This window comes from Eptesicus fuscus, chromosome 12 (genome assembly GCF_027574615.1).
Source record: "Eptesicus fuscus isolate TK198812 chromosome 12, DD_ASM_mEF_20220401, whole genome shotgun sequence".
Lineage (NCBI taxonomy): Eukaryota > Metazoa > Chordata > Mammalia > Chiroptera > Vespertilionidae > Eptesicus > Eptesicus fuscus.
The window spans coordinates 57144659-57156669 of record NC_072484.1 but is presented as its reverse complement, the minus strand read 5'-3'; the positions used below and the strand labels follow the sequence as shown (position 1 = coordinate 57156669).

The window sequence follows — 12011 nt, the reverse complement described above, 5'->3', positions numbered from 1 at the left end:
TAAATGACCTTTTTTCCCCCAATATCCTCAAAGGTGTATAAATTATCATCCACAGAATGCATATGGAGAAATTAAATGGCATTTGAAAGAAATATACATGCACTCCCATTCGTAACTTTCAAGAGAATAGGCCACAAAAAGATAAAAACCGGCGTGCAACAACAATGTACACTAGTGATAATCCATTTGTTTAAAATCTATTTAAAAAGGGATGCAATAGAATTTGGGAGCGGGGAAAGGGGCCAGAGAAAGTAACCAGTTAGACCGCTACTGGTGATAAAATGTGGCCAACATTCATGCCCTATACTTTTTTGCACTTTTAATAATATGTATTCGTTTTTGGCAACTGGGCTCCAAGATCCACGTGACGTGCCGCAGGGTTGCCATGGAGACCAGAAGAAACTTTATTTTTAGAAAAGTAACGCTCTGGTTGCGGCGAGCAAAGAGAGAGGTCGGGGCCCAAGTCCCGCAGCGTAGGAGGTGGGCAGCGGCGTCGGCGGCGCGGAAGCAGCGGGACCCGCCGAGAGGCCGAGAGGCCGAGGGGGGGGCGGCGCGGCGGGGCCACGTGACCTGGGCGGGGCCTGCGCGCCGTCCGGCTGCCGCCGCCGCCGCCGCCGCGTCCCATTCATGAGGGCCGCCCGGCTCGCCTGCGGCCCCAGCGGCTCCCGAGGTAGCGGCGGCGGCGGGCGCTGGAGCTCCCCGCGCGCCTCTGGCCTGCCCCGCCCCCTCAGCTGCCCGCGAGCCCGCTCTGCCCCGCAGGTCCTCGCCGTCTCCGTCCCGCCGCCACCTCCCCTCGGCTGCCCGCGGGTGCCGGCGCGGGCCGGGCGCCCACCGGCTGCAGGTAAGCGGCTGCCGCGGTCCTCGCGCCTTCGTCCCGCCCGCGGCGCGCGCTGTGTCCCTGCGCTCGGAGGTGGTTGGGGGGCTCCGGCTCGCGCAGGGCTGCCCTGCGGGCCGGACCCTCGGGGCAGCGCGGGCCTCGCCGCCCCTGCCGGCGCCCCACACTGCCCGCCGCCGTCACGTAGACGCGGCCCCGCCGGCGCCTCGGCGGGACGGGCTCGCGGGATGGGCTGGGGCGCGAGCCGGCGGGGGGAACGTGAGGGGGGACGGGAAGACTCCGAAAAATTCGGGTGCCTCGGCCGCTGCCCGAGGTGATGGTCGTGGAGACCCCCGCCACCCGCGCGGGTTTCTGGCGCGGAGGCTCGCGCGGAGGCCGAGCTGAGGGTTGGCCGAGCCTGTCGCGGCCAGGAAAGTGCCGCCGGAGGCCGCGTCTCCATCCCGCCCCCGGTCCTGCGGGGGGAGCGGGGAGCTGGGGGAGGGGGCGCCCGCGGCACGTGACACGTGGGGCCCGGGCCGGGAAGTTGCAGTTACCGCCGTGCGGCCGGGTGTCCGCGGGCGTTTCTGCCTCTGGGTTGCGGACCGGCTCCGCAGCGTGAGCCCTTCCTCTCCCCCCAGGCCCCCTCCCCTCGGCCAGGCTTCCTCTGAACGGAACCAGTTCAGGTACCTACACCAAGGGCTTCTTCTCTCGCAACTTTGAACCCCGGCGGGTCACCGTTTTCTCCTGACTATTCTTACTGAAAATCTGGGGTGACATTTTGGAGGCACAGTTACAGGACCGGAGGATCACCCCTCCTTTCAGAAATTGCTGGGACGCTGAATATTTGGAAATGCTCTGAAGTATTTTTTTTTTTTTTAAACAAGCCGCTAGGCTAATTTTAAAAAGCACATTTGGGGATTATTATTCCAAACCTGTTTTTGTTTGTTTGTTTGTTTGTTTAAATTAAAAAATGTCTTGCCTTGGGGTCTAGCCAGGCCCTGTTGAAGCTCTTTGCTCAGTAGAGATGCTTGGTGTCACTGTGTATTAAAACCTGGCCTGATTAAGTTCATGATGCTTTGACAGGACAGCATTGAAATGTATTTTGAAATATTTACAAATTAATTTGTGGCCCATAATGGTTTCTTTGTTGATGGGATGAGGATGATTGTTCTTAGTGGGTTAAGAAGGAAAAGTGCGGCAGGTGATGTTGAGATGGGGCAGCAGAGCCCACAGCCAGGTGCAGGTGCAGGGGAAGGATTAGCCCTTAGCTCTACCAGGGCAGGTCCCCTAGTGCCGTGGTCGGCAAACTGCGGCTCTCGAGCCACATGCGGCTTTTTAGCCCCTTGAGAGTGTCTCTTCCACAAAAATACCACGGCCTGGGCGAGTCTATTTTGAAGAAGTGGCGTTAGAAGAAGTTTAAGGTTAAAAAATTTGGCTCTCAAAAGAAATTTCAGTCGTTGTACTGTTGATGTTTGGCTCTGTTGACTAATGAGTTTGCCGACCACTGGGCTAGTGCAGCATCCTCACGTGGCCTGAAGAGCAGTCAGCCTCCTGAGGGCTCACGGCCCAAGGCCACGCATGAAAGAGTGTTGGGCAGTAGGGATGACTTCTTTCACCCAATTAAATGTGCAGTTGGTTGTGGTATATTAAACTGAAGTATCTCCATACCCAAATGTTGGTAGAGATGGCCATAGAATGCTACAAATGAGATGATCTTAGTATTTGCTGGCACAGGTGAGGACCAAGAAAAGCTCTCTGTTTAAGGGGAACTGGAAATGGGAGCATGTGAAAACCATTGAACACTATAGGAAAGCGTCTGTTAAGAAACAAATAGGGTCAGCGAGGGCTTTGTGTCCTTTATTGCTACATCACCGTGAATTGTAATTTTGGTTTACTGGCTGGACTGTCTCCTACCCTAGACCAGGAGTCCTTGAAGACCAGACAGACTCTGGTTGCTGCCTGGTACCAAAGGCAGAGCCGGCTTTTAGAGGAGCCTCGGTAGAGGTCTGTCAAATAAAAGTAGGAAGCAGCAGACAGTGTCCTTTCCAGCGAGTGACCTGAGAGCCGGTAGCGCTTCCTGGATGAGTTCACTCAACTTTCCTGAATTGTGAGCTTTGGATGAATAATCCTGGCAGTGCCAAGCATTAGTGGTGGTAAAAGGTTAAATTAAGTTGATGATCATTACAGTGAATATTTTGCAATGTCTAGTTTAAATGTTAATATTTAATTTACTTAGAGCTTGGTTCTTTTTGTCAGCAACTCTTTCCTCTGGGTATGCTTCTTTGTCTGCGTATTTCCTCCTGTGTAGCAGCAGCACAGTAACACTTAGCCTGAAGCTTGGTCTCTTTAGGAGGTAGATTCAGCTACCTCCTTCAGGTGCTTAGCAATCTGATCAGGAAGTTTTCCTTTAAGCCTGATGTAAGTCTGCCCCCCTTTTGTTTAAATCCTTTCCTTTTTGCTCTGACCCCAGTGGCTGACAGTGTGTGTGTGTGCATGTGTTTATAGTGACTTGCCCAATCACTAGGCAGTGGCTTTATTTTGAAAACCCGTTTTTATCTTTTTTATTTCCTTCTTTTATAAGTAAGTTATACATACTCCTGTCTGAACCTCAGAATCTTTTGGTCTATCATTTGCCTTCTTCTTGATGAAATAACTCACTAGTTGGTAAGAAGGTATTTGAATAAGAAGTTTTGGTGGCTTTGATAGCAGTTAGCTGCACTTTTTAGAATTTACTTTTCCTGCCATGGTCTTGATTCTTTATTTTAGTAACATACTATTAAAACACTAAAATATATATATATATATATATATATATATAGAGAGAGAGAGAGAGAGAGAGAGAGAGAGAGAGACCTATGCTCTTCAAAGACAAACATGAGGGAAAGTTACTCACCGTAACTGCGTATTCTTCCAAAGTCAGTGGCTTCCTGTGTGTGGTGGGGCCACTGGAGCTCTGCAGTCCTCACCTCCTGCAGCCCTGCTCCTGATCTGGAACAACAGGAAGCTCTTGGCCCAGAGGTCTGCCTGTGGTCTGAAATCCTTCCACTGGATGAGTCTGCTCTGTTTTCAGTTTATCAAAAGGGAAGAAGCCCTGGTAAGGTGTTCAGTTGGTTAGAGTGTCATCCCTACATGCCAAGGTTGCCAGCACAATCTCCAGTCAGGGCACATATAAGAAGCAACCAGTGAATAAATGCATGAGTGGGTGGAACAAAGGGGTCATTGTTTCTCTCTCAAATTAATCAATTTTTTACAAAAAGGGAGGGAGAACGGAAAAAGAATTCGTTAGGATGTAAACTGCTGCAATGCAAGATAAAGCCTTTAATGTGACATTTAGGATTAGAATGATGATAAAGTATACATTTTTTTTCTTATTCGATTCACTGACTACAATTTAGATTCTTTTTATTCTAAAGCCTTTCAGTGCTGTATTTCAGTGATCCTATTTGTCACTTTAGATTGGTGTTAAAATTGTTACTAAGAAATGAGGAAGAAAGGAGCCAGAAATCATTTTTCTTGTAAAGCATAACAAAACAATCACAGCATCAACTCCTTTTTCTACCTTCATTTCACCCCTGTACAGAGAGTGTGGCTGAAAGGCAAAGAGGTATGATTGTTAGAAGTGGGATCTTTCAGATTATTTAGGTCAACTGTATAATTTGAGAGAATACATAAATGCATTAGAAAAGCGAAGGGGGAACTCTTAGAAAGTGTGGTCTTTTAAAAATCCATTTAGAATGTGGTACCTATTTTTGTAACCTTTGAATTTAGAACTTTATTATGTGGTGTTTACATCTCTCTTTAGTGCCATATTTTGAACCTGAGCCATCCAAAATAGGCTTTTCTACTGTTTTGGAGGAGAAACACTAGCTCGCAGAAAAACACACCTTGTGATGTTCAGGAGGCCGGTACATTGCCTTTATCTCACTTTTTGGCATATTTGAATGGTTTAGAAAATCTGTACTTCTCTAATCTTATGAACAGTAACTGCATCTATATTGCCTTTGTTTCATTTCATATTCTTATTTTTGTCTGATTCCCTTATCTTAATTTATTGTTTACTCATATTTGTCTGAGCTACATCAAATTATCTTTTTCAACCAGGCAAAGTATAAATACAATTTAAAGTGATTTATAAATTCTAAGTTCTTTTCAATTCCTAGATCTTTTTATCTTTCCTGTTCAAGAATCTACAATGATTCGTTCTCACCTGGTTTAGCAAATCTAAATTTCTCATCTCAGTTCTCTCAATTCATTTTTCTCCCTATCATCTCCACCTGTCCCAAACATTTAATTTTCTTAAGTACTCACTTTCCTTAATTACCTTCAGAAGTAGGACTCACACCTCTTTACATGTATTGATATTGTGTTTTTTAGTGTTCTCTGTATTACTTTGTGTTTGCTCTCAAGTCATCTATGACTTTCCTCTAGCTGTTAATTGATATTAGAGTAAATAACTATTGCCCCCTTAATTTTCAGGCACTTGCCTGGTCATTTTGCCTCCTTGGCTTTCTATAAACTGAGCAAAGAGTAGGGGAGAGATGGAGTCAAATGGAAGTAGTAAGAAGCTGGCCTTGAAGGTTTGTCTGATTCTAGCAAAAAAGGTAGGATTTGAGGAGGGAAAGAAGGAATGTTTAAACATGGGCACCTTTGAAATATGGTCATAGGGACAGGATCTGTTGATTTTTAAAAGTAGTTGTGAAGGGGAAAGAGGAAATGATGAATCTTCATAGGTTGCACAGAAGGAGCTCAAATGCAGTAAGCTGGAGTAGTTGAGCTATAAGCCCTGTTATTTTCGGTGCATTGGAAACTTTTTGAAGGTCTGGTGTGCTCTCTCCCATTGTTTTGATTTTTAATTTTTGTGGTCATTTGTTAATTTAGTTGAAATTTTAAGTAACATTATAGGGGCTGTAAAGGGACATGGATTTGAAAAGAATAAGGAAACGCGGTTGTTAAAAACTAATATTTCAAAAGGGGTGCCAGGATGCAGGTTTAACAATTATTTAGTAGCTATAACTAAGTAATTAGGAAAAGAGGAGAAGTTGATGATGGGGAAAGCATCCTTCAGAAATTCTAAAGTTGGAACTGGTGATTTTACTGCAAGAAAAAAGATAGGCATATGGTAACAAATAACTTCTTTAGTAACTGGCTTTCTTCATTTACCTACTTTTGAAATATGATGGGAAAGATAATTGATTTAAATCTATAGTAAAGATGCTTTCTTTTAAATAGAAACTATCATAATTATAAACAAAAAGTTCATTGGTTAATCTGGAATTGAAATCTACCTAAGAGGCTTTTTTATACCTTTGAATAAACAGTAGAATTGTATAATGGTCAGGATGGTTCTAATCTATTCAGTGCATTATGATGTGGCACTTATTGCTCCTAGCAAAATAGGTATGTCCAGCTGTACTAGAGACTTGGTGTTTAACTCATTCTAAAAGAGGAGTGTCCAGAGGAGCCCTTAAAAGGTATTTGGGTATAATCTATTTAATATAAAGACATCTGATAATTTGATTATATGATTCTGTATTGTAATAAGACAGTAAAACCATCAGATAGTTAATGTGAATTAAGAACTCTGAATTTGGTGTTCTTTGAATTGTGGTATGGTACTTTCCCCAACAGTTGAGCCTGTAAATTTTTGGCTCCCGTAAAGTGATGTTCCTTTCTTCTGAACCAACGTAAGTCAAGGAATACTTGGGTTTACTGAAGAACCATAAGGAATATACTTTCTGCTTCCTTTGGGATGCTAAGTGTAATTATTTTTCTTGGTAAAAATCCCAAGTGTCTGTCCATATATTATATTTCTTTAAAACCTCAACTTTTTTTAATGAATATTAAGTACCTATTTACTCTATCATAGAGACTCTTAGTCTTCAAAAGGGTCTGATGCCTACTTTTTAGAAACACAATGTTTCTAGAAGGTGTTTCATGTTTGCAAAAGATTGTCATTATTACAGTTACATGATTGAACATTTTCTGGCGAGGCGTTGTGCTTTACATAAATTATCTCTTTTAAGAGTTAAAACAACCCTGCAAGGTAGATATATTAGCCTCATTTTCTAGGTGAAGACACTGAAGCTGAAAGAGATTTGCCAAAGGCACACAACCGTGTGTTGGTGTTGACTTAATGCCAGTGCCCCTGTGCCACCACATTGCCCAAGGACTATGAGAATTCTTGTGCACCTATTTGACATGCTTAAATCAATTTTATGGTTTTGTTTTGACTTTATTAGATAGAACTGGATAACTTACTGTTAATGTAAGCATCTATATAAACTGCTTATAGACTAATGCCAGCTCTATAGGTACCTTGGATTTCTCTGAATCATTGGTGTATGCAAATCCAACTGTATGAGGGAGAGAATACCAGCCAAGAAAACAGTGGAGGTGATTTTTATAGTGTCAAAATAGAAAATATACTTTTATAAGTTAGTAATATTGTATATAAATTTTATGCACTACATGTTTCTAAATTTAAGCCTTGTGAATTTTGCCATTAAAATTTATCTCTGAATTTTGTTGTCCAGACCTGTAGGTGGAGCCTTATCTTTGTTTAGAAAGCAGAGCTGTCTTCTATACGTAGTATATACAAGATGGGGCAAAAGTAGGTTTAAAGTTGTAAGTACATAAAACAGAGTTTATTCCTGTGTTATTATTTATTAAGTATTGTATTATTTTCCATACAAACAGCTGTAAACTACTTTTGTCCCACCCTGTAATAGTGCAGATGAATGCTTAACTGCAAAGAATAATTCTGTTGCTGGCTAGTTCATGAAGTGGCTAAGTAATTAACATTTTTCTATGAAATCTAATAACTGATTTTTATAAAAATAAAAAACTACATGAAATTTTATTCTATTTGAAAAACTCTAATATACATGTATTAAGGTGGGTGATTTTCTTTTTCTTTTTAATTTTCTGAATGTTCAATAAGTCTTTTGCTGGTATCCTCACCATAGAATGGAAAAGGGCTTTTGGCCCAACTGGCATGACTCAGTGATTCAGTCAGCGTCGACACCAGGAGGTCATGGTTCAATTCCTGGTAAGGCACGTGCCTAGGTTGCAGGCTCCATCCCCAATGTGGGGCATGCAGGAGGCAGCCCATCAATGATTCTCTCTCATCATTGATGTTTCTATATTTCTCTCTCCCTTCCTCTCTGAAACAAATAAAAAAATATATTTTTTTTAAAAGAGGAGGAGGAGAAACCAAGATGGTGGCATAGGTAAACTCTTAAACTGCTGCCTCGCACAATTTCAAAACTACAACTAAAAGACAAAATGGACATCATCCAGAACCACAGGAAAGCTGGCTGAGTGGAAATTCTACAACTAGAAGGAGAGAGAAAGGCACACTGAGACTCAGAGGAGCTGCAGGAGGCAGAGCTATGGGGACGCGTGCGTGGAGAGGGCGGGCAACTGAGTACGCAGCTGGCTTTCTCAAGCGAGAGGGAGACAAAAGCTCCCGACTGCGCTGAACTCCAGTTCCGGGCGAGACTCTGGGGACCCAGACTCATTCGGGGAGATGCTGGACTGTCTGGCAGCGGGCGAAGCTCGAGGGCGGCTGTCTCTTAGAGGTGCTTGCAGTGATTGCCTCGGGACACTAAGACCCAGGGGCCTCTGGGGGCAGGGCTGACGGGAAGCCAAGGCTATCTGCTCTGCCCTGAGACTCCGCCCCATCCAAGCTGAGCATAGAGGCTTTTGCAAGTCTTGTCTCATAAGGGTGTCTCCAGCACAGAAGTTCTCCCAGCGTAGACACAGCTGATCCTCACAGCCAATTGGCCTGGAGGTCAATTCCTTCCAGTGATACCAACAACAATCAAGACTTAACTACAATACTGTGCATACAGCCCACAAAGGGGTGCACCAAGAGTGTCCACCTCAGGTAACTGGGGAGGCTGAGCCATTGGGCCCTATAGGACACCTAGCACACAAAGCCACTCTGTCAACTCAGGGAAGCAGCCAAAATGCGGAGACAAAGAAACAGATCACAAATAAAAGAAATGGAGGAAAGCAAACGACTGGATATAGAGTTCAAAGCCACAGTTATAAGGTTTTTCAAGAATTTTCTAGAAAAGGCCGATAAATTTAGTGAGACCCTCAAGGATATGAAAAAGGACCAACTAGAAATTAAACATACACTGACTGAAATAAAAAATATTATACAGAGATCTAACAGCAGACTAGAGGATCACAAGAATCAAGTCAAAGATTTGAAATATAAAGAAGCAAAAAACACTCAGTCGGAAAAGAAAAAAGAATCCAAAAATATGAAGATAGTGTAAGGAGCCTCTGGGACAACTTCAAGCGTACCAACATCCGAATTATGGGGGTGCCAGAAGGAAAGAGAGAGAGCAAGACACTGAAAACCTATTTGAAAACCTATTTGAAGAAATAATGACCGAAAACTTCCCCCACCTGGTGAAAGAAGTAGACTTACAAGTCCAGGAAGCGCAGAGAACCCCAAACAAAAGGAACCCAAAGAGGACCACACCAAGACACATCATAATTAAAATGCCAAGGGCAAAAGACAAAGAGAGAATCTTACAAGCAGCAAGAGAAAAACAGTTAGTTACCTACAAGGGAGCACCCATACGACTGTCAGCTGATTTCTCAACAGAAACTATGCAGGCCAGACGGGAATGGCAAGAAATATTCAAAGTGATGAATAGCAAGAACCTACAACCAAGATTACTCTACCCAGCAAAGCTATCATCCAGAATTGAAGGGCAGATAAAGAACTTCACAGATAAGAAAAAGCTAACGGAGTTCATCACTGCCAAACCAGAATTATATGAAATGCTGAAAGGTATTCTTTAAGAAGAGGAAGAAGAAGAAAAAGGGAAAGATAAAAATTATGAACAAATACATATCTATCAACAAGTGATCCTAAAAATCAAGTGAATAAAAAATCTGATGAACAGAATAAACTGGTGAATATAATAGAATCAGGGGCATAGAAAGGGAGTGGACTGACAATTCTTGGGGGGAAAAGGGTGTGGGGAGTGCGGAAAGAGACTGGACAAAAATCGTACACCTATGGATGAGGACAGTGGGGTGGGGGGTAAGGGCAGAGGGTGGGATGGGAACCGGGTGGAGGGGAGCTATGGGGGAAAAAAGAGCAACAATTGTAATAATCTGAACAATAAAGATTTATTAAATTAAATTTAAAAATTGACTCTGGAAAACAAAAAAAAAGAAGGGCTTTTGTGTTAGGACAGTGGTCGGCAAACTGCGGCTCGTAAGCCACATGCGGCTCTTTGGCCCCTTGAGTTTTTAGCAATGGCCAGCTTAGGAGTACCCTAATTAAGAACAATGTACCTACCTATATAGTTTAAATTTAAAAAATCTGGCTCTCAAAAGAAATTTCAATCGTTGTACTGTTGATATTGGCTCTGTTGACTAATGAGTTTACCGACCACTGTGTTAGGACATTTTCTTACTCCTAGTGAGTGAACTAGATTAGTGGTCGCCAACCTTTTGGACCTCAGGAATCACCAGTGGTCCGCGGACCACCGGTTGCCAACTGCTGAACTAGGTAACTTACAGGAATTTTGTTATACTTAAATTCCCTGATTCTTTTGTCTTGTTAATGACACATACTTAAAGCTCAAATGGGCCATATATGCTGATACCAAGAGTTAAAAAAGAGCTTTTCCTAATTAAAAGCAAAACCAAACCCACAGTGCTTATATTTGTTTGGTGTTTATTTTTTCTTTTCCATAGTTTTCATTTCTGTAAATACGTGTGTTTTTTTCATAAGGCTGCATCACATAATAGTTTTGTTTATCTTTAAAATGTTTACATGTATTCTTTTTTATATATAGCTTAAAAGTTAAAATAGTACTTTGAGGTATATTATGAAAAACACCAGTCTCTTTCTCACTGATACTGCTTAATAGAAGCAACTTCTATCAACTCTTACCTGTTTCTTGTGGGATTTAAGTCCATATTTGTATGCTTATACTAATACTAGAGGCTTGGTGCACAAAATTCATGCACTGGTAGGGTCACTAGGCCTGGCTGGTGATCAGGGCCGATCTGTGGGGTGACCGGCAGGACGATTGGGGTCCCCCGCTGGCACCTGCCTTGGCTGGCCTGGGGCCTGCTGTCTGGGAGCAGCTCTCGGGTTAAGCATCTGCCCCCTGGTGGTCAGTGCGCATCATAGAGACTGGTCATTCCACAGTTTGGTCGATTTGCATATTAGGCTTTTATTATATAGGATAACTTGGATTTTAAATTTTAGACATTTTCTATGCATTTCCTACTATGCAAGATGAGGATTCATCTCTTACTAGAGGCCCGGTGCATGAAATTCGTGCATGGGCTGGGGGGTGTCCCTCAGCCTGGCCTGAACCCTTTCCAATCTGGGACCCCTTGGGCGATATCCGACTGTCATTTTAGGCCCAGTCCCACTAAACCAGCAGTCACACATCCCTCTCACAATCTGGGACAACTGGCTCCTAACCGTTCGCCTGCCTGCCTGCCTGCCTGCCTGATTACCCCAACCGCTTCTGCCTGCCAGCCTGATCACCCCCTAACCGCTCCCATGCCGGCCTGATTGATGCCTAACTGCTCCCCTGCTGGCCCAGTCGCCCCCATCTGCCCTCCCCTGCCGGCCCATCTCCCCCAACTGCCCTCCCCTGCCGGCCTGATCACCCGCAACTGCCTTCCCCTGCCGGCCTGATCGCCCGCAACTGACATACATGCCCTTGACTGGAATCGAACCTGGGACCCTTCAGTCCGCAGGCCAACGCTCTATGCACTGAGCCAAACTGGTTAGGCTGTATCATAACTTTTTATTTTCTCAGTATTCAGTGTTCTTATTTTCATGACTAAATATTGTTCAAAAGAAGCATGTGTGATGATTTTATTTCTTTTCCTGTTCAAATTTTTGTTTTCTCTGGACATAATTGTTTTTTTGGCTTATGCTTCTCAATACCAATCACAAATTTAGGCATTTAATTTCTGACAGAACTACAAAACTTCCCAGTGCAGTCAATACCTCACCTGAATCCCAGTAATTTCTCCAGTGTTTGTCCTGTTTACTAGATATTCCTTTCAGCATGCTTCCTCATTTTAGTGGGCACATCCTTCTGTAGCTTTTTGAGAAAGGGATTAGAGGAGGTCATGTCTATGAGACACCTTACAGGTCTGGAAATTTAGTCTAGCTTACTTGATTGGGAGACTGGCT

At 43.6% G+C, this 12011-nt stretch overlaps 1 protein-coding gene across 1 annotated transcript in view; it reads left to right on the top strand.

The window, feature by feature from the left end:
* Positions 1 to 793: 793 nt before the first annotated feature.
* The window catches only part of LPIN2 (lipin 2), a 92436-nt gene continuing 81218 nt past the window's right edge, over positions 794 to 12011 (top strand). Inside the window, exon 1 of the mRNA XM_054724017.1 lies at positions 794 to 841. The gene's annotated coding sequence lies outside the window, so the exon portion shown is untranslated. The remainder of the gene's footprint in view (positions 842 to 12011) is intronic.